Below are 23,708 nucleotides of genomic sequence, written 5' to 3'. Positions count from 1 at the left end.
ATATAGTACTATCAAAAGAATATTGGAGTTTAAAAGATAGATTTTAGTTACAGAGAGAAGTATAAAGTCATTAAATGACCAATTACCTAATTCAGCCTAGCCACCTCTCTTTTTCCTTTTTAATCCTGGGTCCAATTAATTAATGATCTGTAATGTCTGCCCAAGGACTAGGTAGTAATGGAAAAGTTCTGTACCATAGTTGCTCCTCATCTACTTGATTCTTCTTGTGTATAAGGATAGCAAAATCAAACACTTAAAATTATTATTAATTTCATTTAGTAAACTCTAAAGTATTTACTCTAAAGTATTTACTGGCATGATGCAGTATGTACAATGTCATCTGTGAATAGGAGAATCTAGAGGAACTCATCTTCAGGGAATCCCTCCTTTAATTGTACTTCAAAAGGTACTCTGTACTACACCTCCAATATAATACAGGTAAACACCTTTGACAAACAAATGTTTGCCTTTTTACACATTGCTTCACATTAATAAGTGGTCAGTGAACAAAAATATCTCTGTTGTAACATATCTTGAGGAATTTTCTGATACATATGGCAGGTATTTTCTTGGAAGAGAATCTTTAGAGCAGCATTTTGCTCTACCAAATCAAATGCTTTTAAATCATTTTTAAAGGAAAAACAAACACAATAGAGTTTTGTATTCTTTGCAATCTTTCAACCAAGGGCTTTACTATAAAGATATGGTTGACTGTAAAGTATCATTAATAAAAATATGCATTTGTGGATTTCTAACAAGATGACAAAATAATAAAGAAATCAAGAGTATGTATATAAGCCTAGCTACCACTATTGCTACCTCAAAACCATAAGAAATGTGTCAAAGTAATAAAATGATAAATGGAAAAACATTTCCTCCAGAAAGTAACTGCTAAAGAAAAAAAGAGATACCAACAGACAACTGTATTATTAGCCTACTATACCTAAGTCAGAGCTCAATGTTCCCACTCACCTCACACGACAGTGTCAGTTGTCTTCCAGTGATGTTTCACTTTGGTCAGCTGAAGTGCACAACACAGACACCTTAACAAAAGCAAGGCCACTACATTCACTTAGTCTTGAATTTCAAGAAGAAAAAAAAATAGTGGGCAGGAACAAGTTTCAGTCGTGGGAGGGCCTGATACAAATCTCTGGGAACATAAAGGTTTTGGCAAGAAGACCAAATGAAAAAATGGTTAGTAAAGCTCAACCCTCGTTGAAGTTTATAAACTTGCAGTGTGAATGGAAAGAAAAAAAACAGAAAAAAATCTGCAATCTAGAGAAGTACACAATATGAAAAATAAAACAGAGAAGGATAACAACTTGAAAATGAAAAGGAAGGCAATAAGTTCTCTAGGATGAAACTGACAATGTAATAACATCAAGAAACACCAGAATGCATCACAAGAAGATAAAAATATGGAATAAAAATGGTGATTCAGGGAAAAATCAAATCTAAAGAAGAAACCTAAAACATGATCAAAATAATAAATAATTTAGAACTTATAATGAAAACAGTCTCTAAAACAGTAGAGACTCTGAAAAAGAAAAAAGGAAATAGCAGACTTGGAACTCAAGCATACTAAGGTGAAAAAGAATGTGATGATAGCAATACTGGAAGAATACAAGTACCACACAAAGGTGTCTAATCTTGGGGAAGGGGGAAATGTGAGTTTTAAGATTTGAAATTTCTGATCAAAGTAGTAAACAATCATAACTTCAGAAGACTTGTAATGAGGCTTGCCTCCTGACTCTTGGCAGAGAGGTGATAGAACTAGAGGAAGAGAATTAGTCATATATTTTAAGAAATGAGCAGTGCTGATTTGTTTTGCTTGATTAGTTCTGAGGTGAATATTTCCTTCTATGGAGGCAGGAGGAAATGACAAATCAAAAAAAAAGCATCAATAAAACAAAATGTTCAGAAGCAGAAACAAAGCAAGTTATTGCCTTGTTAAATTTCATATAACTTTTAAAAGTGTACATATCTGAAGTTTACATTTCATATAAAATGTTCTTTTTTTGTTATTCTTGCTAAGATGAAATGTTTGTGTATTAGTTGGTGATTTTTAAGTTCATAATAAAAATACAAATCAAAACACCTTATACCTGTCAGATTGGCTAATGTGACAGAAAAGAAAAATAACAAATTTTGGAAGGAAAATGAAAAAAAATAGAATACTAATGCACTGTTGGTGAAGTTATAAACTGATCGAACCATTCTAGAAAGCAATTTGGAACTATGTTCAAAGAGCTATAAAATTATGCATATCCTTTGACCCAGTAATGCCACTACAATGTATGTATCCCAAAGAGATCAAAAAAGGGAAAGAACCTGTTTGTACAAAAATATTTAAAGCAGTTCTTTCAGGGGTGGCAAAAAATTAGAAACTGACGAGATAATCATTAACTGGGGAATGGCAGAACAAATTGTGATATATGATTATAATCAGTACTATTGTGCTAAAAGGAAAACTTGGAAAAGACTTACACATGTACTGTTGTAGAATTAAGTGAGCAGAACCAGGAAAACACTGTATACTGTAACACTAATATTATATGATGATTAACTATTAACATATGATGATTTAACTAGTCTCGGTAATACAGTGATCTATGACAGTTCCAAATGACTCATAATGAAAAATGCTTTCCACTGCCAGAGGAAGAACTGAGAGTCTGAATGCAGATTGAAGCATTTTTCACTTTCTCTATTTTTTGTGACTTTTTGGTCCTGTGGTTTCTTTCACAACATGAATAATATGTAAATATGTTTTATATAACCTATATCAAATTGCTTACCATTCTCAGGGAACAGAAAAGGAAGGGAGGAAGGGAAAGAATTTGAAACTCAAAATGTTAAAAAATGAATGTCAAAAATTGTTTCCACATATAATTGAGGAAAAAATAAAATATCATTCAAAAAACTGCCCAATTCATATTTTCTTAGTTATGACATAAAAATATTTTTATTTATATATACATATATGCACCAAAATTTGTTTAGCTACATTCTCATCTATGCCTACATTAAGTAGATCAAGAGCACATTAGCTCTTTTGAATATATCATTATATTGCTATCTAAGACTGGGTTTGCAATACACTAAAAAATACCTAAACTTTTTCTGACAAACTTAAGTATTTTGTATTTGTGAAGCTGATTTTTTGACTCATGCAAATCTTACCATTTATTCCTATTAAATTAAATTTTATCATTCACTCAAATGTTACAGTCTGTCAAGGTACTTTTGGATGCTGATTTTGTGATCCTATGTGTAAGATGGCTGTTCATAACATTAACTTGATCTTTTCTTGAAGCTGGTACTGAGTCTTTTGTGAATACTGCTTACCTTTTTTGGCACCAGTCACTGCCTCTGACAAAATCCTCTCTATAATTTTACTAGGAATTGAAATCGAGTTCATTGGTCTGTAGTTTGAAGACTTTATACTCGCGCTTTAAAAAAGTTATAGACAATATTTCACCCCTTCCAGTCCTATGTTAGCTCTTTTGTCTTCCATCATCAGCAATCACAGCCAAAGTAATTCATCTTGGTCAAGTATATTCAAATCTTAGCTTTGTTTCTTGCTACCTGTATGAGCTTAGAAAAGTCAATCACTCTGGTCTGAAATTTCCTTATCTGTAAAATGAAGGCATTTGACTAGTTAGCTTCTCTTAGTTTCCTCCAGCTTTAAATCAGTGATCTCATGACTGATTCATCAAAGGCAAGTGATCTTTTGCCATCTCCTCACTGTTGTTGGGAATCAGCCATTTTTTCAGCCATTTTTCATTGGCCATTTCCAATGCTGAAGTCATTCTCTTTGGCAGCAAAAACAGAAGAAAAGTAAGAATCAAGTAGTTCTGCCTTTTCTATATTCTCTATTGTCATTCCATCTCATAGAATAGTAGGCCTAACTCTTTTTAAAAATTTCTTCTTCTATACATACAACATAGCTTAAACCAAAGAAACGTTGCATCACCTCCAGTTTTCCTTACCAAACTAAAATCACTCTGAGCTTTGGCATTCCTGACATTATTCTCACAAGATCACAGGCATATTTTTATTACTTATCCTATATTATCTGTACTTGGCTTTTATCTTTATATATCTTTTAAAAATTTAACATGGCTAAGTTATGTCTTCAAAAGACACCTTCACAGGTGCTTTCAGACAACTCCCATTTTTCCTCCTCATTGTAAATGTTTCCCTTTGTGTCCAAAGAATTTGATTTTTGAGAGCTTCCCACATCCCTGGACTGATGTCCCCAGCAGAATTTTAGAAATTAGGATCCTACCTGTTTTTCCTCTGAACCTTTTGAAATATGCTCTTTTAAAATCTAAACTAGCCCAAGACCAGAAGGATCCATTTATAAGTAAATTCTATTAAATGTTTAAAGTACAATTAATTATTTAGAAAAATAAGCAGTGCTATTTTTTATGAAACAAATATGGCACTAATACCTAAATGAGAACAAGCAAAAACAGAGGAAAAAACTATAGACCAATTTCCCTAATGAATACTGATGTAAACCTTTTAAATAAAATAGTAGCAAGGAAATTACAACAATCTATCACAAAGACCAAACATACAATATGACCAATTGAGATTTCCCTCACAAAATACATGACTGGTATCAGCATCATAATTGATCATATCAATAACAAAAATCATGATTATATCTTAACGATACAGAAAAAGCTTTTGACAGATTACAACACTCATTTCTATTAAAACACTAGAAAGCAAAGGAATAAACGGTGCTTTCCTAAAAATGATAAGTAGCATCTATCTAAAAACTTTAGCAAGAATTATCTGTAATCATGTTTAACCTGTATCAGATTGCCTGCTGTTCTGGGAAAGTGGGAGAGAGGGAGAAACATTTGGAACACAAGGTTTTGCAAAGATTAATGTTGAAAACTATTTTTGCACGTATTTGGAAAAATAAAATACTATTTAAAAAAGAATTATCTGTCATGAAGATAAGCTACAAACTTTTAAGTAAAATCAGCAGTAAAGCAAAGATGACCATTATCGCCATAGTGCTGTACCAGAAATATTAAATATGGCAACAAGACAAAAAAAAAAGAAATCCTAGAAAATCAACTTAAAAAGTACATGAAACAATTAATAACTTTAGTAAAGTAGTAGGATATAAAGCTCAAAAAAATTATCAATACCTTTATATATTAGCAACAAAGTCTAGCATGAAGAGCATGAAGACTTTTAAAATAGCCGCAGACAATATAAAATATTTGGGAGACTATCTGGCAAGACAAAGCCAGGTATTCTATAACACATTTACAAAATGCTTTTTACACAAATAAAGACAGATCTAAACAAATGGAAAAATATTCATTCTTGGAGGTTAAAAAATGACAGTTCTATCTAAAATCATTTACTTTTCTCTTTCTATGCACAGCACAAACTACCAAAAAATTTTCTATACAGCTAGAAAAAATAATAACCAACTGTGAATGACAGCCTTTCTAATAAATACAATGATCAGAGACAATTTTGAGGGGCATGATCAAAAAGTTTACTCACTCCCAGAGAACTGATGGAGTCTATGTGCTAACTGAAGCATTTTTTTCGCCTTTTTTTTTTAAACAACATGGCTAATGTGGAAATAGAACTGCTAAGTAACATAGTAGATAGAATGTTAGCCCTGCAATCAGGAGAACTTTAGTTCAAATCTGGCCTCAGATACCTACTAGCTGTGTGGCTGTGGGCAAGTCACTTAACCCTGTTTGCCTCAATTTCCTCATCTGTAAAATGACTTGGAGATGGAAATGGCAAACCACTGAGTATCTTCATCAAGAAAATCCCAAATGAGGTCACAAAGAGTCAGACAGAACTAATCAACTATACAATAATAACAGCACCAAATATAGGAATATGTTTTGTATTATGTCCTATGTAAAACTGATAATCATATTTCTTGTCTTCTCAAGGAATGGGGGAAGGTTGGGAGAGGCAGAGAATTCAGAACTCAATTTTTTTAATGAATGAATGTTCATACAATAAAGTTTAAATAACAAAAATGAAAATGCTGGCCATATTAAAAAAAATCTAAGAAATATCAGACTATGCTTGGCTTTCCTTTCTTCAATCATAAAGATTGGACAATCACTTTCCCCTTAAGTTTCCCATCATTTCCAATACAGCAACCAGAATTGAATCCAATACAAAATAAAACTGAGTTTAAGGCACTGGATATATGCATAAGTATGATAAAATCCCATTGCTTTAGTATGCATAAGTATAACAAAATCCAATTGCTTTAGTATTCTGCTAAATATATCACCTAAATAATCACTAATTTCAACATCTCTTCCCAAGCATTCAACAATTGGGCTTTTTTCCTATAAAAGAAGGAAAAAACTGAGTAGCTATAGGTCGCCAATTAAAAAATGCAATAATAATATATAATAAAAGCATAAAAGAAATGCCATTTTCTTTTAATTAAATTACAAATTAAATTTAAAAATTAAATTATTTTTTAATAATTAAAATTACAAATTAAATTTAAAAAATTAAATTTTACAATTAAATTAAATTATTTTAAATTAAATTAAAAATTACAAATTTGTTTTGCTTGATTAATTCTGAGGTGAATATTTCCTTCTATGGAGGTAGGAGGAAATGACAAATCAAAAAAAAAGCATCAATAAAACAAAATGTTCAGAAGCAGAAACAAAGCAAGTTATTGCCTTGTTAAATTTCATATAACTTTTAAAAATGTACATATCTGAAGTTTACGTTTCATATAAAATGTTCTTTTTTTGTTATTCTTGCTAAGATGAAATGTTTGTGTATTGGTGATTTTTAAGTTCATAATAAAAAATTAAGTATAAATTAAAATTAAAAAATACAAATTTGCTCCCCCCCCCAAAAAAAAAACATATCAGCATGAGCTAGAGGGGAAAATGAAACGTTGTAGTTGTATTCATACCACTGAAGATGCAGTTCCAAATTTGACACAAATCAAGACTGTGATGCCACAATGAAAGATTTTGTGGCGTGCATATGAGGAAATTTGGGGTTTGTGTTCATTGTTTTTTACTCAAGCAAATAGAATAACTGACATTATAAATTTATATCAAAATGTCATGATATTTAATTAACAAGAAAAGTCAAACCTATCCTAAACCTGTCAAGAATATATGAAAGCAGAATTCTAGGTGGTTAAAATAAATGTTAAATAATAGTCTTTAGCACCTTTTCTTTTTTAATTGTCATGGTATACTACTTATTAACACCTTTGAAATTTATGATTATAATTATATAGCTTTTATTAAGTAGCAGCTGTAGCAAAGTAAAACTCTTAAAACATGACCAATTTTAGCTTATAAAGCAATTCAATGTTTCCTATCTGTTAATTTTCTAATAACAAGACTCAAATTTCATTATCTTATTTTTTCCCTCTATAAAGAATTTTTTTTCTAATAATGAAATCTATGAATACATAAGAAGTGCATCTTAGATTTTAAGTAGTCTGTAGCACATTGCCAACAGTGGCTTAAGAGCAAGAAGTTACAGAAAAAATCTAGAAAATGTATAATTGAAAAAAGAAGTGAATTGGTTACAAAGGGTCAATGAAGAACAATAGATAATAGTTCAGATATCATAATAGATAACAGTTCAGATATCATACTGGTACCCACAAAATATACAAATGAATAAAAGATGATCTCCAATGTGTTAAGTGAATCTTTTCTGGAGATTGATCTTGGAAAAACAGGGAGAAGACCCATATTTAGTGAGAAGGCATAGAGGGATTACAACTTAAATTACTGGATAAATACACAAATTAATGAGATCATGAATCCACTGGAGTATTTTATTTTTATTATTATTTGATTACTCTTTAAAAGAAAGTGGAAAATAGTATGCTTTATCTGCATTCAGAATCCATCAGTTCTTTCTCTAGAGATAGATAACGTTTTTCAGGATGAGTCCTTTTGAACTGTCTTGGATCACTGTCTTGATTAGAATAGCTAAGTCTTTCACAATTGTTCATCCTTACTATATTGCTGTTACTGTGTAGAATATTATTCTGCATCAGCTCATGTAAGGCTTTCCAGGTTTTTCTAAAATCATCCCACTTATGATTCCTTATAGCACAATAGTATTCCATTATAATTACATATCACAACTTGGTCTGCCATTCCCCAGTTTATGGTTATCCCCTCAATTTCTAATTCTTTGCCATCACAAAAAAAAAGTTGAACAAATATTTTTGAACAGATAGGTTCTTTTTCTTCTTCAAAAAAAAAATCTATTTGGGATACAGATCTAGTACTGGTATTACTGGGTCAAAAGGTATGTACTTTTATTGCCCTCTGGACATTGTTCCACATTGCTCTCCAGAATGGTTGGATTAGTTCACAACTCTACCAACAATCCACTGAAGTGTTGAACACAAAGTTTTGACACAGATTATATTCTAGAAGACCAGCCAGGACAATTACATTATACATTAAATAAAAACAGATTTTGCCAATTAAAATACACCCTGTTCTCTTAACCCCAATAGAGATTACTCTCTAAACTAAAAAGAAAAAGAGATTATTACCTTTTAATTGGTTTAAGGTTGGTTTCATCTCCTAATCTACCCTAAAGATTTTCATTGGCAATACAAACCTGAAAGCCATACAATATAGTATAATTTCAGTGTCTATAATTAAATGGCAGGGAGTCCAACTGTCTCTTATATAAAGGAGGCTCCCATTGTAGAGAGGAAGACCTCCAACCAAATTGACTCCATGACCAATTCAGAAGGGTAGGAAATCTAGGATGAGTGGGAGTATGCAGGGAACAAGTCAGGGGGCATGGACAGCATGACATAATGGAATGGATATAATCAAAGTCATTAGACATAAATTATAGTCCTAATTCTGCTGCTAACTTGCTTTGTGATCTAGAGAAGATCACAAGCACAGAGAGAAACCTGGTACAGACATGTATAAACTGATGCTGGGTGAAGTAATAAGCAAAACCAAGAAACCAACTTTTAGAACAATATTTTTAAGACAAATAACTTTGAGAGCTTTAAGAACTCTGATCAGAGCACCAGGATTCCAAATTGATTTCTCTGAAAGAGAAAGCTGATAAGACTCAATTTGCAGAATGAGACATGCATTTTCGAATATAAGCAAAATTTGAATTTGTTTTGTTTGGCTATGCATATTTGTTAGAATGGTTTTGTTTTGTTTTTTCTCATTAGCAGGGTGTCTGAAGAAGGCATCTAGGCCACATATTCCCCCCAAAAAGAAAAGGGAGTCACTGAAAACTATTTTTAAAATGCAAAGAAGAGAACAGAAGGAAGACCAGAATGAGTTAAAAAAAAAAAAAAAAAAAGGAAGATAGCTTTGGGAATAAGATGTCAATTTATTATGTACTTTTAAAAAAAGCAAAGTATAAATTAGAGATTTGCAGTTTCATGCACAACTCTCTCTGTTCTACTGTGTACATGGAAGTGCTTGTTTTAATTAATTTTTTAGGTTCCTAATATTAATGACCCAGATCTCTACTCTGATCTTCATCATGCTGTGTAGAGCTGAGCCAGATTTCTCTGAGGCTGTGCCAGTAAAGCAGAAACTTGGGCAGATCCTTCCAAGCTGGAAAGTTTTCAAATTAGAAAAACCCAGCATTAGAAATGGCTGTTATACAAAGACCTTTTTTAGCTAAGTTCAAAGAATTTCATCATCAGAAGACTGGCTACCAAGTACTAATTTTTTTAGCAGAGCAACTCATATCTCTACTAAGGTGTGGAAGGGTTGAAATCTGCATTAATACAGAAATGACCCCTATTAATGAACTCACTCATCAGCTAAGTGCTGAACTGCAACATCTCAAAATAATCTTTAAACCAAATCTGAACTGACAGTGTGATTTCAACCCTGGTTTGGGTCCAGCTTTTACTCTTCTACCAAGTCTTCTGGCACCTGATAGACTTATTTTAAAAAGTAATGTTGTTTTAATATTTGTTCAAAGAGAATAATAAAGAAAACATCTGTAAATACCACCCAGAATCCAAATCTTGTTCTTATGCTTATAATTATTTCTTCACTACGTTTCTGCCTAATAAGCTCTTTCGTAGCATAAGGATATTAGTCTTCTTTGTGTTAATCACCATTAGTAAAATGTGATACCATAGTTGTAGACAGAGAATGACAGGATATAGGCATGATGCTTCTGCAGAAATATAGTAATTTTCCCTAAGTGAACCAATAAGCAAGTTAGTGATTAAAAGGATCTAACTTAATCTTGCTTTTTCTAATCTATTCAGTTAGCCTCTATAAAATTATTTTAATATCCCCTAACTTTGAGGCAATTGTCATTTCTTTTAATGCACAACCAAATAGTGCTTTAGAAACAAATCAATTGGAAACAATAAAATATAATTAATACAAATATAAATAATTATCTACTAACATTTCTGTCAATGAATGTATCAACATCATAGAATGCAAAAACCTGAAAGGCCATCAGATACCTACTTTAACACATACTTGAGTCAGAACCCTCATGTTGTTTCATCTGTAAAATGTAAAAATGTAAAAAAAACAAAAACAAAAACATCTTTGCCATGTACTTGAAAAAATAAAATGCTGGTTAAAAAAAGAAGAAAACTATCCTGTCATGACTTGTCAGAACTCTGGTATCAAGAATCAGGTGCAAGAAGACCTATTGACTCCCTATTGAATATAGAATGAACATCCTCAGAAGATAATAGATTTCAAATTACTGGAGATCTTCAGTCAAAAGCTGGATGGACCATTTCTCAGTTACGATTTAAAGGGAACTCTTGTTCAGGCATAGTTCGGATGAAATATCCTCTAAAGTCCCCTCCAACCTTATTATGTGATTTTGTATAATGATTAGCAAGTATCGTTTTTTCCCCAAGAGACTCAGTATGTAATATACAGCTCCTAATCTAAGTAGAGAGAGATAGATGGGTAGGTAGATAGGTAGGTAAATATTTGTCAGATGCCTGCTGTATTCCAGGCACTGTGCTAAGTACAAAGAGAGGCAAAAGACAATCTCTTCTCTCAAGAAGCTTCACAATCTGATGGGGGAAACAGTCTGCAAACAACTATGTACATAGATAGGTAAATAAATAATTTATTTTTGTGATTCCATTGATATGGGGAGCTTCTTTAGTATGTAAATTCTCCTTACTGCTGCAGGTCATTAATTTATCTAAAATTTACAATGTTAGAGAGTTTCATGCCAGTAAGTGCTGGCAAGAAGTTACTTGTACATGGTCTCTCAACCAGTATGTATCAGAGGTAGGACTTGAACTGGCCCTGACTAATGTCCTTTTTTTCTACAATACCTTTTCCTTTCCCCCTCCATTTTCTCTCTCATATTTTTAGAAAGCATTCTCACAGTTGTGGAGACTATAAATACATAATAAGCTTGACCTTAAAGTCTCCTGGGTAGTGACTAACTTAAAAAGAAGGGCACAAGAATGGTGTGTGAATGTGGGGTTGAGAGAGAAGAAAAACAAAGCAAAAAGAAGAGTAAGAAACATGCATTGATAAATTATAGTTTACCAAAACCAGAAGAATTTTCAAAGAAATAATATTATGAAGATGTGAAAAATTAAGATCCAAAAATCATGCCTTTTTTGAAAGTTTAAAAGCTGTTTATTAGGAAATATTCTCTTTACTAAGATAATCAGAGAGGATTACGAAAGGAAGTTTGTTGCTTTACTTTCTTACTCTAAAGATCATTCCTTCTACACAAATTCACATCATCTTAATTATCTGCCCAGTGGAATGAAAACTAGAAAGGCCAATATCAATCCCATATATAATTTTCTTCAGGAGACAAAATTAGAGCTAAGTTTTTTGAGTATCTATTCAACAACAGTTCAGCTGAAAAATTCTCTAGCAAAACTATATGAAATACTAAAAGGTTATTAGGGTTCTTTGAAGTACTTCTTTTTCCAAAGAATTAAGAAATTCAGAGTTCCTAAAAGTGGAGGAATAAAGTTGGGACAGGGATTTCCTATCCACTAATGTGTGGTCAGTAATTAACTTCTGGTTCTGATTAGTTATTATTCTAAGACTTTACAAAGATCTTAATCTTAAAAAGATCAGTTATCATAGCAACACATTCTCAAGTTTCAAAGGCAATCAAATGCTAAAAATCTGGTGGCAGATGCTAAATGGAAGAATTTATTAAATAAAGTTTTAGTTATTTTTCAGGTGAATAAAGAACTTGAGACGTAATATGGTCAAAGTGATTATCATCAATCAACCAATCGGCATTTATTAAATTGCCTACTATGTGTCAGGAATTGTGCTATGGCAGAGGTACAAAAGGAGGAAAAAGAAAAGAATTTCTAAAAATATTGAGGAGCCTTAAGAAGTCACTTCTTTAAGCACTTATTCCTAGATGACAGAAACCCACCACATGCAGATTATCAGCCTCCACCATTTGCTTTTTCATCCAGTGACACTGGCCTCCTGGCTGTTCCATGGGGAAAAAAAAATGAACTACTCCATTTCTTGTCTTTGGGTATTTTCTCTGGCTGGCCTCCATACCTGAAATGCTCTCTTTTCATTTTACTGACAGTCCTGCCTTTCTTAAAGTCACAACTAAAATCCCACCTTCTTTAGGAAATCTTCCCCAACTCCTCTTAATTCCAGCACCTTCCTTCTGGTAATCATTTCCTATAAATCTTGGATATAGATTGCCTGTGTTACGAGATCAAAAAGGTGGTGGAGAGTTGAAAAGACTGGAAAGATAGGGGAGAGATCAGCTATGAAGGCCTTTGAATGGCAAACAGTGTGTTGTTATTGATCCTGGAAGCTACAGGATTATCTGGATGAAAAGTTCCATGAAGGGCTAAGGAGTCTGATAATACCAGTGTGGTAGGTTTCTGTCATTTAGGAATGAATGCTCAAAGGGCTGACTTATTAAAGCTCCCCAAGTAATATTTTTAGTAATTCTTTTCTTGCCTACTTTATCATTCAAGTTTTGTCAATATTTTAATTTAATTGTATACATTCTTCTCTAATTTTATGATGGATTAGACATAAGTAAATTTTCCCTCAAAGTTCTTATACTATAAAATACCAATATCAGAAGATGAACAAATGTATGGAATCGTAATTTTTAAATGTGTTTCAATCTAGAGCTGAGCAATAGTTAATTAGGATATTTGGGCATTATGAAATTCAAAATTGATTAAAATTGGTAACAAAACTATGACCTAACCCTTAGGCAAAAATCAAGCATAAATTCTTTTGTTCAATATATTTATTTACAAAGGCTCATGATATATCCTTTTCTTCTGGCTAAATAATAGTTAATGTTTATATTATACTTTTAAGTTTACAAAGTGCTTTACTATCTCCTTTACATATATTATCTTCTCCAAACAACCCTTTTGAGGTAGGTGTTATTATCCCCATTTTATAGATGAGGAAACTGAGTATGAGAGAAGTTAAATGACTTGTCTAGACCACAGCTAGTAAGTACTATCAAAAGTAGGATTTGAATTCAAGTTTTCCCAAGTCTAAGTCCAGTGCTCTAACCATTATACAACCTCAATAGCTTAGATAAATGATCCAACTAAGTATACTGTCTCTTTCAGTCATTAAGGATGCATTCCCCAAGATTCATAGCCGGAATGGGCTTTAAAGATTTATCTAGTCCAACTCCCTCAATTTACAGATGAGGAAACTAAGACCTGATGAGGTTATTCTCCCAGTCAGAAAGATGGTGAGTGTCAGAGCTGGGATTCTATCCCAGATCTTCTTGTTCCAAATCCAAGTGATTTTTCCCCACTAATAATTTCATGTATCTATGAAGAAGACTTAATAACTGTGGTAAATTTTCAATTCTATGTTAACAAAAATTCTCATTATTATGTTTGAATCTGTAGAATTCAGTTTCTGCAATATCAAACCATGATGCTTTTGTTCATCTTAGAAACAAAACTCTGAGAAAATATTACAATTTTTACTTTAGTTATTGACTTCCCTCTATATCACCCACAAATTTAACTAAACCCTCATTGAAATTTAAGTTGACACTATTAGACATGAGTTCCATATTGCTACTATCTCCTAAAACTTGGAATCATGGGATCATAGATTTGAAGCTGTGATGTAATTTAAAGATCAGGTAGTGCAACTTCATTTTATTAATGAAGAAACTAAGGTCCAGAAAAGTGATGTTCTACCCACTGTGATAGACCCACTACTCCTAGTTATGTTCAGTATGTCAAACTCCCCTATAGTCTCACCAATTGTGTCAACACCTATCCTGTATTCTTGTAGTTCTCCACTACTGACTCAGAAAGACCCCTATATAGGGGGTCTTTCCACCCCAGACATTTTATCAGGGAAAAGCACTGAATTTACCCACCTCTCCCAGCACTTCTTTTCACTCTTTGTAATCTGTACAGGAGAAAGAAGACAAATCAGAAGACCTGTATTCAAATTCCATCTGTGACACATACTATTTATGTGATCTTAAGCTCTCTGAACCTGTTTCTTCTTCTATAAAATGAGAAGGTTGGACTAGAAAATTCCAAGTTCCCTCTCAGCCATAATCTATGACCATATATTACTCAATATGACTGGGAGGAATGGAGCAGAATATTCTCTTGTCACACTATCTAATACAGAAGAGAAGAGCCTTACCTAAGTAGTGGCAGAAAGAAAACTCATGTATTAATGGAAACATTTTTTCCCCAAAATTTCTTTACAACAATTAAATGGAGAAAAACACAAAGTTAACAATTGTAATTTTAAATCTAAATCAGTTAAACTTACCAGTAAGATGAAAGGGATTGGCAAAATAGATGAGAGCAAAATCCAAGAATTTCCTGCAAACAGGAAATACATTTAGAACATAAAAGACACAGAACAAAAATTCAAAACTTAAACAAAACCTATTGTGCTTTAGATAATTCCAGAAAAAACAAGAGTTGCAGTCATGATTTCAAAGAAGGCAATATTAAAAATGGAAATTACTAATAGAAATTAAACAAGGAAGATTCACATAAGTACCCTGGTGTGGCATCTAAATCAAGGGCAAAGCTAAAATAGTTGTAAAAAGACACTGACAGGAGTATGGCATTTGTAGAAAACTTTAATACCCCCCCTTTCAGATATAAACTCATTTTACATAAAGACAAACAAAAAAATATCAAGGTGAACAGACTGTTAGAAAAAAAAATCAGATTTCCAAGGTTTATAACTATTTCTGAAAAGGAATATTTAAGGATATACCTATTTATCAGTTTCACATAACACTTTGTACAAAGTACTAAAGAAATTATACATAAATGTTAAAAAGCAGAAATATTAAACATATCGTTTATAAAGAAGTTATAAAGAGCCAAGTAATTGATATAATGGTTGTTGTCTTCATTCTCAAAGAGGACCAAAATGACATCTCTATGTTGGGATTATGTGTTCAAATGTGTCTAATCAGTTTAATATGAATTCAGAAGGCTCTGCCCCGGGTTGGGCACAAATAGTCCAATATAAGTGATATAGGAAACATAAGGAAAATATATAGACCTAAGTAATGATTTTCTAAATGAGTGCTAAAATCATAAGTAAAATAACTATTTTAAAGAATGACAAAACAAAATATGTCACAATTAATAGAATACTGCTAAAAACAACATATATTTCTGAAAATATGTATTGACAAAAATAGATTATTAAATTGAGCAGGTATTTTACTAAATATAGAAACAACTAATCCCCAAATAAAATCCAAAGGAAGAAACTCAGAGGAGAAATAAACAAAAGTAAAAATTGAAAAGATATAAAAATGATAAATTTGAGTTTGTTTTTAAATATTAAGAAAATCAATAAACCACAAATGTGATTTTAAAAAAGAGTGGAAAACCAAATTACCAAGATAAAAAATAAACAAGGTAGATTCACAACAAATTAGAAAGGAAATAAAGAGAATTACCAGGAAGTCCTATAAACAATTAAAAATTAGAAAAGCTGGGGCAGCTAGGTGGCACAATGGATAGAGCACCAGCCCTGAAGTCAGAAGGACCTGAAGTCAAATCTTGCCTCAGACACTCAACACTTCCTAGCTGTGTGATCCTGGGCAAGTCACTTAACTCCAATTGCCTCAGCAAAAACCAACCAAACAAACAAAAATCCACACATTGGAAAAGCTGAGAATGGAAAGGAAATGGATGAATACCTAAACAATAAAGTAACCAAATTAAGAAAATAAGAAATAAAATTTAGCCAAATCTCAGAAAGAAAAATAGAGGATACCATAAGTAAATTACCAAAGGGGATGATGGGGGGGGGGGAGGAGCCCTGTGGGGCGGGGCGGGTGGTTAACATGGATTTCCAAGTGAATTCTATATTTAAAGAACAATAATTATGCCATAAAAATTGTTTTTAATGATCAAGAAAGAAGGCATTCTACTAAACTACTTTTATGAGGTAAATATATAGTGATCCTCAAAGAAGAGTGAGATGAAATTAAGAAAGATGCTAGTTATAGGCCAAATTTATTAACAAATATTGGTTGACACAAAGGTGTTAAATAATAATAGTTGACAGTAATATAAAATACACTTTAAAAATATTATCTGATTTTATCCTGATAAAAACCTTAGGAAGTAGGTACTATTATCTCCCTCATTTTACAGATGAAGTGAGGCAGACAGAATAAGTAAATTGCTCAATGTCATGCAGCTAGTACATGTCAAATCTGGATTTGACACAAGGTTTTTTTACTTCAGGTACTTAGCTATTCCCAAATATTAACAAATATATACTACTAAAACCAAAAAATTATTCATTCTGGTCCAGCTGGATTTGTACAAGGAATATTGATTGTACACAACATCGTAAAGATAAGATTAGGAAAGTAATTAACATAAGTAATCATCTGAACAAATAGAAATCGTTATATCAACAAGTACAGAAAAAGCCTTCAACAAAACACAATATTCTTGCATGAAAGGATCTTCCTTTAATATGATCAAAGGTATAAATTTAAAACCAAGAGCTAACATTATATGCAATTAAAAAAATAAAAAGTCTTGGAATCTTTCCCAGTAAGTACAATGACCAAGCAAAAATGTCCAATCTCTCTAATATTATTTGATGTAGTATTGAAAATTCTAGCTATATCAGAATCAGAAGACCATAACAGCAAGATTATGTGATAATCAAATGTGATGCACTTAGCTATCCTTAGCAATACAGTGATCTAAGACAATTCCAACAGACTTGGGATAGAAAATGCCATCCACATCCAGAGAGAGAACTATGGAGACTGAATGAGGATACTGTTTTCACCTTTTGGAGTTTTTGTTTGTTTTTCTTTCTCATGATTTTTCCATTTTATTCTGATTTTTCTTTTATAACATGATTAAAATGGAAATATGTTTTAAATGATTGTACATATATAGCCTATATGAGACTGCTTTCTGTCTTGGGGTGGGGGGAGGTAAGGGAAGAAGAAAAAAAAATTGGATCTCAAAATCTTACAAAGATGAATGTTGAAAACTATCAACATATAATTGGAAAAATAAAATAATGTTGAGAAGGAAAAAAATGCAAGCTATAACAATAATACAAGAGAAAGAAATTCAAGTCCTAAACATTGACAAAAAGAAGACAAAATATCCTTATTTTTGGTTGGCATTATAGCTTATTTAGCAAATAGCAGGAGTCACAGAAATAATTAATTGAAACAATAGCTTCAGTAAAGTAGCAGAATACGGAATCATTACCATAATTGAATAAAAAAGTAGGAAATTCTAGAAAAAGAAATTTCATTCAAAACAATTTTATAATTCATAAAATATCTAGGTAAAATTTAGCCTATCATACATTTAAGTCTTATACAAATACAAGTACAAAACAATTTTTAAAAAAGAAGATTCAATCATTGAATTCCATTCATGATTAGGCTACCCACAATATTTTTTAAAAATATCAATATTGCCTAAATTAATGTACAGATTTAGCACCATACCAATTGGCCTTGCAAGATATTCCTTAAATTAACTAGAGAAAATAACAAAATTTATTTGGAGAAATAAAAGATCCACAATTTTATGGGAAATAGTGAAAAAAGGAATTAAGGGTTCCTGGTTTTACCTAATTTCCAACTATATTATAAACTAAGAATCATCAAAACTATGTTACTGGTTTTAAGGGGGGGAGGTAGAAAAAACAGATCAGTAGAAGAGAGTAGCTAAGAAAACCCTGCATGGAAGTGAACACCAAAGCTTTGTGTTCAGCAAGCTCAGGTACACAAAGGAGTACAGGAAAGCTTCTCTATTTAACATGAAATTTGGGGGAAACTGCAAAGTTTTTGTGAAAAAATAAGTTTAGACTAGCACCTTGCAAATAAACAACCTAAACAACTCTAAAAATACTTTGAGGAAGCAGAAGGTACCTTTTATAAGCAAACTCCAAAGAAGGGTTAGAGATCACAAAAGAGAAAATGGATGATTTCAAATATATGAAATGGTAGAGCTTTTACAAATTAGGTAACTAGAATAAGAAAAGATGTTGGAAAAAACTTTTTAGTTAAACATTTCTAATAAAAACTTCATTATCCATGACAAAAGAAACTGACAAATATTAAACTTTAATAGGTTAAAACATCACTAAATAAAAGATCATATATTATATGTAAAAGAACACCCCGTATGAAATAATCATTCCTAGATAAAAAAGTAAAGGATATGAAGGTTTCAAAAGGAAAAAAAAAATTATCCAAATCACTAATAATAGAAATTCAAATTTAAAGGAGGTTTTACCTCACACACATTAAATTGGTTTTATGTCCTAAAATTCAAGGGGTTTATGAACTACATAAAAATCATGTCAGACTTTTCTATGGCCAAACGCCCAAGTAAGTGAACTCATGGAAATAACTTGAAAAAGTCTTTATCTTCAGAATCTAGATGAAGAGTCACTACCAAAAGTCTGGAAAAAAACAATCCTATTCAGTACTTTGACACTGAAGTTTATGTTTTGGGGTCAATGAACAATGGGATAGGGTGGGGATTTTAGAAATATAGAATAATGAAGTCTCTCCATAAAACAAAGTTTTTACCTTATAATCTTCACTCCAAATGTAAATTGTTCTTCACTCAAAAGGTTTCTTCACACAGGTCTTGGACCTTAAAATAATTAAAGGAAAGGAAAAAAGTTAATTGTAAATGAGTTTCTTTTTTAGCAAATATTCTTGTATGGAAAATTGTTTATATACCATGTCATAAAGGTAAGTTTTAAAATGTTGCTCAAGGCTCAGAGAAGTTTGGTGACATGCCCCTAGTGAGACAGAGAGTTTGAATTTGAATCCAAGCCTTGCAAACTATAGATTCAGCACTTTACTGGAATGTCACAATATCTCATAAACACATTCCAAAAATACTTAAAAGGATTCTCAAGTGTGAAGATATACCTGCTAATAGAAAATGTTTGGTTATTTTTCCTTGTCATATCACCTAAGAAGAAACAGTTAAGCTTTGCTGATGATAGAAAAATATAATTTCAATTTGATTATTCAAGTTTTTTAAAAGGTTTCATGGCAGAGGGAAAATCAAATTCTAGATAACTCTACTAAAAGTATATGAGGGGAAAAAAAGTATATGAGGGCAGCTCGGTGGCACAGTAGATAGAGCATTGGCTCTGGAGTCAGGAGGACCTGAGTTTAAATCCAGCCAGAAACACTTGACATTTACTAGCTTTATGACTCAGCAAGTCATTTAACATCAAGTGCCTCTCCAAAAAAAAAGTATAGACTGTTCTAGACATTTTAAAATCATAAAGCCTTAAATACTATTTTTAATTCGGGCTTTTCCTCACTTTTTAATTTATTTTTTCTCATATTAGTAATGAGGAATCCTATTTAATTCCTAGTTTCAGGTTCCATCCTGGCTCCTTTTTCTGTATTTCTTTCCCTTCTAATTAAGGTGAGGACTTATCTAAGTAACACATACAACTATATAAATCCATTCCTCTTGTCTTTAACTGAACTTCTGTGACTCCGGGCTTTGCCAACCAAAAGCTAAATAAAAAGCTGACTGAAGCTAGCAATTTTTTTTGCCCTTGTTTACCTAAATCACCTTGCTGGTGTCTTTTCCCTAAATTCTGGGAGTGATCTCTATTACAACAAATAGAAAAAGTTCTTACTCTATACCTTCCAAGGATCTTCAAGGACTCCAATTTCCCTTTCTTCTACAGCCTCCTAAAACTAGCCTAGCACTACTATAACTTCAATTTCTTCCTTTTGTTTTTCTTCACTATCGTTTGGGATTACAAAGTTTTTAATAGCCTTGTTATTCTACAGTGGATTTAAGAAAAGAATCCACATTAGAGTGAGACTTGTAGAGCTAGAAGGGACCTTTGAACTCACCTAATTTACTGAAATCTAATACGGGAAATATGTAACTGGGATTCTTTGAAGAATTTTTTATTTGCATATCCATAGGAAAAATAATTATAACCCAAATCTTTTAGGTTCATCTATATGTGGTTCTGTGATACACTATTTTTGCTAAACCTTTAGATTCAGCCTTAAAATTGGCAAAAGACAAATTCAGATAGTGAACCTATCTTGAATTATTATTACCCTGTTTTAAGGATAGGATTTAAAGAAGGTGCCTATTTGGGAGAATGTGTGTGCACCAATGTATGTATTCTTCTCAATCTGTTAAGACTAAACTACAGCAGAGATTCAACCACCACATATAATAAAGAAATGGATGTGCCTATTGCTTAAAATATATATATATATATATACATACATATATATATATATATATATATATACACAATTGAAAATATCCATGTGGATTAATATATGTAATCCTTATTAGTTCTGTGGTACAGTCGTGAGCAAGATACATTTGGAATTTAAATATATGGATTATAATCCTAGCTCTGAATTTACAAACTATAGTAATTGGACAAATTGTTAAACCTAATTTCTTCATATAAACTGAAAGGGCTGGACTAGATGATTTCTAAGGTTTCTACTCTACTTAAATGATAACAAAACATATTAAAAGTTTTGTATATACACAGAATGCCAAGTTAAGGTTTTAATGAAACAAACTTATCATTAGTGTATTCCAAGATCATCCTTAAAAGTCACTTTCAAAATCTTTCTTTAATATACTGCATAATTTAAACTTTTAACATTATAACTTTGGTGCTATAATCAACTTTTCTGAAATTAGAAACTGAAAAAAATATACTACTTTTATAACCAAGGTTAGACCAGCCAGCTTTGAAAGTGATGACATAGAAATGCTTTCTATTTCCTTTTTCCTTAAGTTAAAAACATTAATAACAGAAAGTAAATTAAGCCACTGAATTGATATTTCCATTTTCCTACTGGTATCAAGTGATACAGCAAAAGCAGAAATGAATTCCAAATATAACTGATCCAAATCTTTAGCATTATTAATACATTTATAGTATTATGAATCCTTTCCCAGGAATTTCTTCTGGGTGGATTCCAAAGTACTTCAGTTAAAGCACTATTCTATGATAATTGTGGAAATACATATAGAAGAACTGCACATTTTTCATCTATATTGAATTACTTGCTGTCTAGGGGAGGGGGAAAGGGATACGGAGGGAAAAAATTTGGAACATAATTTTTGCAAAGGTGAATGTTGAAAATTATGCATATGTTTTGAAAATGAAAAGCTTTAATAATTAAAAAAAATAAAGCACTATGCTATGCATCACCTACATACAGCACTACCAACCTAATTTATGGGAACTTAGGTTCCAAAATTCTAGCAACAAAATGTAGTCAAATAGCATTTCTTTCCTTCCTATATATGAATTTTCCATTAGGTGGATTTTGTTATGTTGGGAATCTTAGAAAGACTTTTTTTTTTTTTTTAATCTTAATGCCAAAATAGTGTCTCAGAAATGGAAAAAAAAAAGTTCTTCTACTTCGGAAGTACAGAATAGCTATCCTTGTCAAATTTGCCAAGTTGAGTTTTACTGTGTCATTGTAAAAATAAATATTTTAGCCCAGAAATGGATGAGATAGGACTAGAAAGGCTAAAAATATTATGTAAACAGCTTCATTCATATAAGTTCTACCAACAATGCATTTCTTATAAGGACTATAGTCAAAAACTTTTATCTTTGAAGCATTAAGGGCTCATATTTAGTCCACAAATCTCAACTCAAATGATTAATACAATCCATTTTCAAACTGGTTTTGATTTATCAACAAATAAATCCCAAAGTAAACAAATTCAGCTTACCTAAATACATTAACTATGAACAAATAAACTTCAATACATAATGAAATATTCTGCTAAAAGAAATTAAAAGTAAGAAAAATCAAGTCAAACTGCCTGAGGAGACAATTTCATGAGAAGAACGTAAGATTATTGTCAAAGTACTACTTTCATGGATGTTCTTTCTATGGCAATTTAGGAGCCAGCACTTCTGATCCCCCAATAGGGGAAATGTCAAGTTGAAGTAGCCTCTCTGTCACTATGTTCCATATCCTCAATCAACAGAAGAAGAAACCGAGTACCAGACAAGTTGTGATTTACTCAACTTTCTATAGATAGTCATCAGGAGAAACTAAAGCGGATTGTGATGTTTACTTTCCTACCCAGTCTACTGAACAAAATTTCATCTCTCTTGACCGTTGACCAAGGAGCTTCCCGTTTTCCCCAATTTCTATTTTCCAATATTGGAACAATTTCCTAAGAAACAATAGAGGATCTGTGATACAGTACCAAGAAATCCTTAAAAAAAAAAAAAAATACAAGCAAATCCTCAGAATCTTTCTTCAGTTTTTGGGGGCGCCGCTATGGTTTGATGGCGGAGGAAGGAAATGGCGCCTCAAGAAGGAAATGGCGCCGAAGAAGGAAATGGCGCCGAAGAAGGAAACGGCGAACCACTCTGATATTTCTGCCAAGCAAACTCCAAATGGGATCAGCAAGGACCCGACCTGACTGAAAAACTACTGAATAACATGGTTTGATGGGCAGAGGATTTTTCAAGGCATCTGAATTCCGTCCATTACTTGAGACCTTTGTGCGCCCCGACCCCCCCCCCCCCCACTTAGGCCTCAACTGAGCGTGCTATTCCCCTTCCCCCTACCGCCACCGCCACCACGAGGTCCGACGGGCCTCTCCTGAGAACCAGGCCAGACCCTTACCGGTTAAGCTTACATTCCATGTGGGTGGCTTAGCTGCCCAAACTTTACCCGGTGCCCAACTTTTGCCCCCCACCAATCTTTAATTTACGTCCAAGAAATAAAAATACTTAACGGTCTACCTCTACCTTTTTTCTTCTTCCGAATGACTTTTTTGTACCGAGGAAAAGGAACAGAAGTAAAGGCAAGAGGGCCCTATCGAATCTGGACAGGCACAGGCCGAGGCCTGTGGTGCAGAGTGAACGAAGGGCGAGGAGGGCCGGGAGAGCGAGGGTGACACGCAGCAGCCACCCAGGCGAAACCCCGACTGAAGAGAAAGAGTTCGAAGCTCCAATTTAAGAGAGAAGGAGCGCGTGCAAAAAGAGGGAGGAGCCAGAAGAGGGTGAGGGTGGGAAGGCAAGAGTGCCAGGCACTGTGGAAAGGGAGAGGCGCGCGGGCGCCCCCTACTGGTCTCTTTGTGTCTACCTAGCAGGCTCTCCAAGCGCCCCTATCGGTAGCTCCTGGAGCGGCCCAGCTGGCGGTTGGGACGCTTG

The 23,708-nt window shown here is 32.7% G+C and overlaps 1 protein-coding gene across 4 annotated transcripts in view; it reads right to left on the bottom strand.

The window, feature by feature from the left end:
• Positions 1 to 23,708, bottom strand: part of TENT5D (terminal nucleotidyltransferase 5D) — a 75,179-nt gene that overhangs the window by 50,830 nt on the left and 641 nt on the right. The window contains exons 1-4 of one of the 4 annotated variants that reach the window (XM_031945015.1): positions 23,304 to 23,496; positions 19,087 to 19,153; positions 14,796 to 14,848; positions 14,386 to 14,417 (exon numbers count right to left, since the gene is read on the bottom strand). The gene's annotated coding sequence lies outside the window, so the exon portion shown is untranslated. Of the gene's footprint in view, positions 1 to 972; positions 1,170 to 14,385; positions 14,418 to 14,795; positions 14,849 to 19,086; positions 19,154 to 23,303; positions 23,497 to 23,708 lie in introns of those variants that run through there. The other 3 variants (XM_031945013.1, XM_031945014.1, XM_003774905.4) reach the window with 3 other exon arrangements.

The sequence above is a fragment of the Sarcophilus harrisii genome, chromosome X (genome assembly GCF_902635505.1).
Source record: "Sarcophilus harrisii chromosome X, mSarHar1.11, whole genome shotgun sequence".
Classification (NCBI taxonomy): Eukaryota; Metazoa; Chordata; class Mammalia; order Dasyuromorphia; family Dasyuridae; genus Sarcophilus; species Sarcophilus harrisii.
This window is presented reverse-complemented; position numbering and strand designations above follow the sequence as displayed.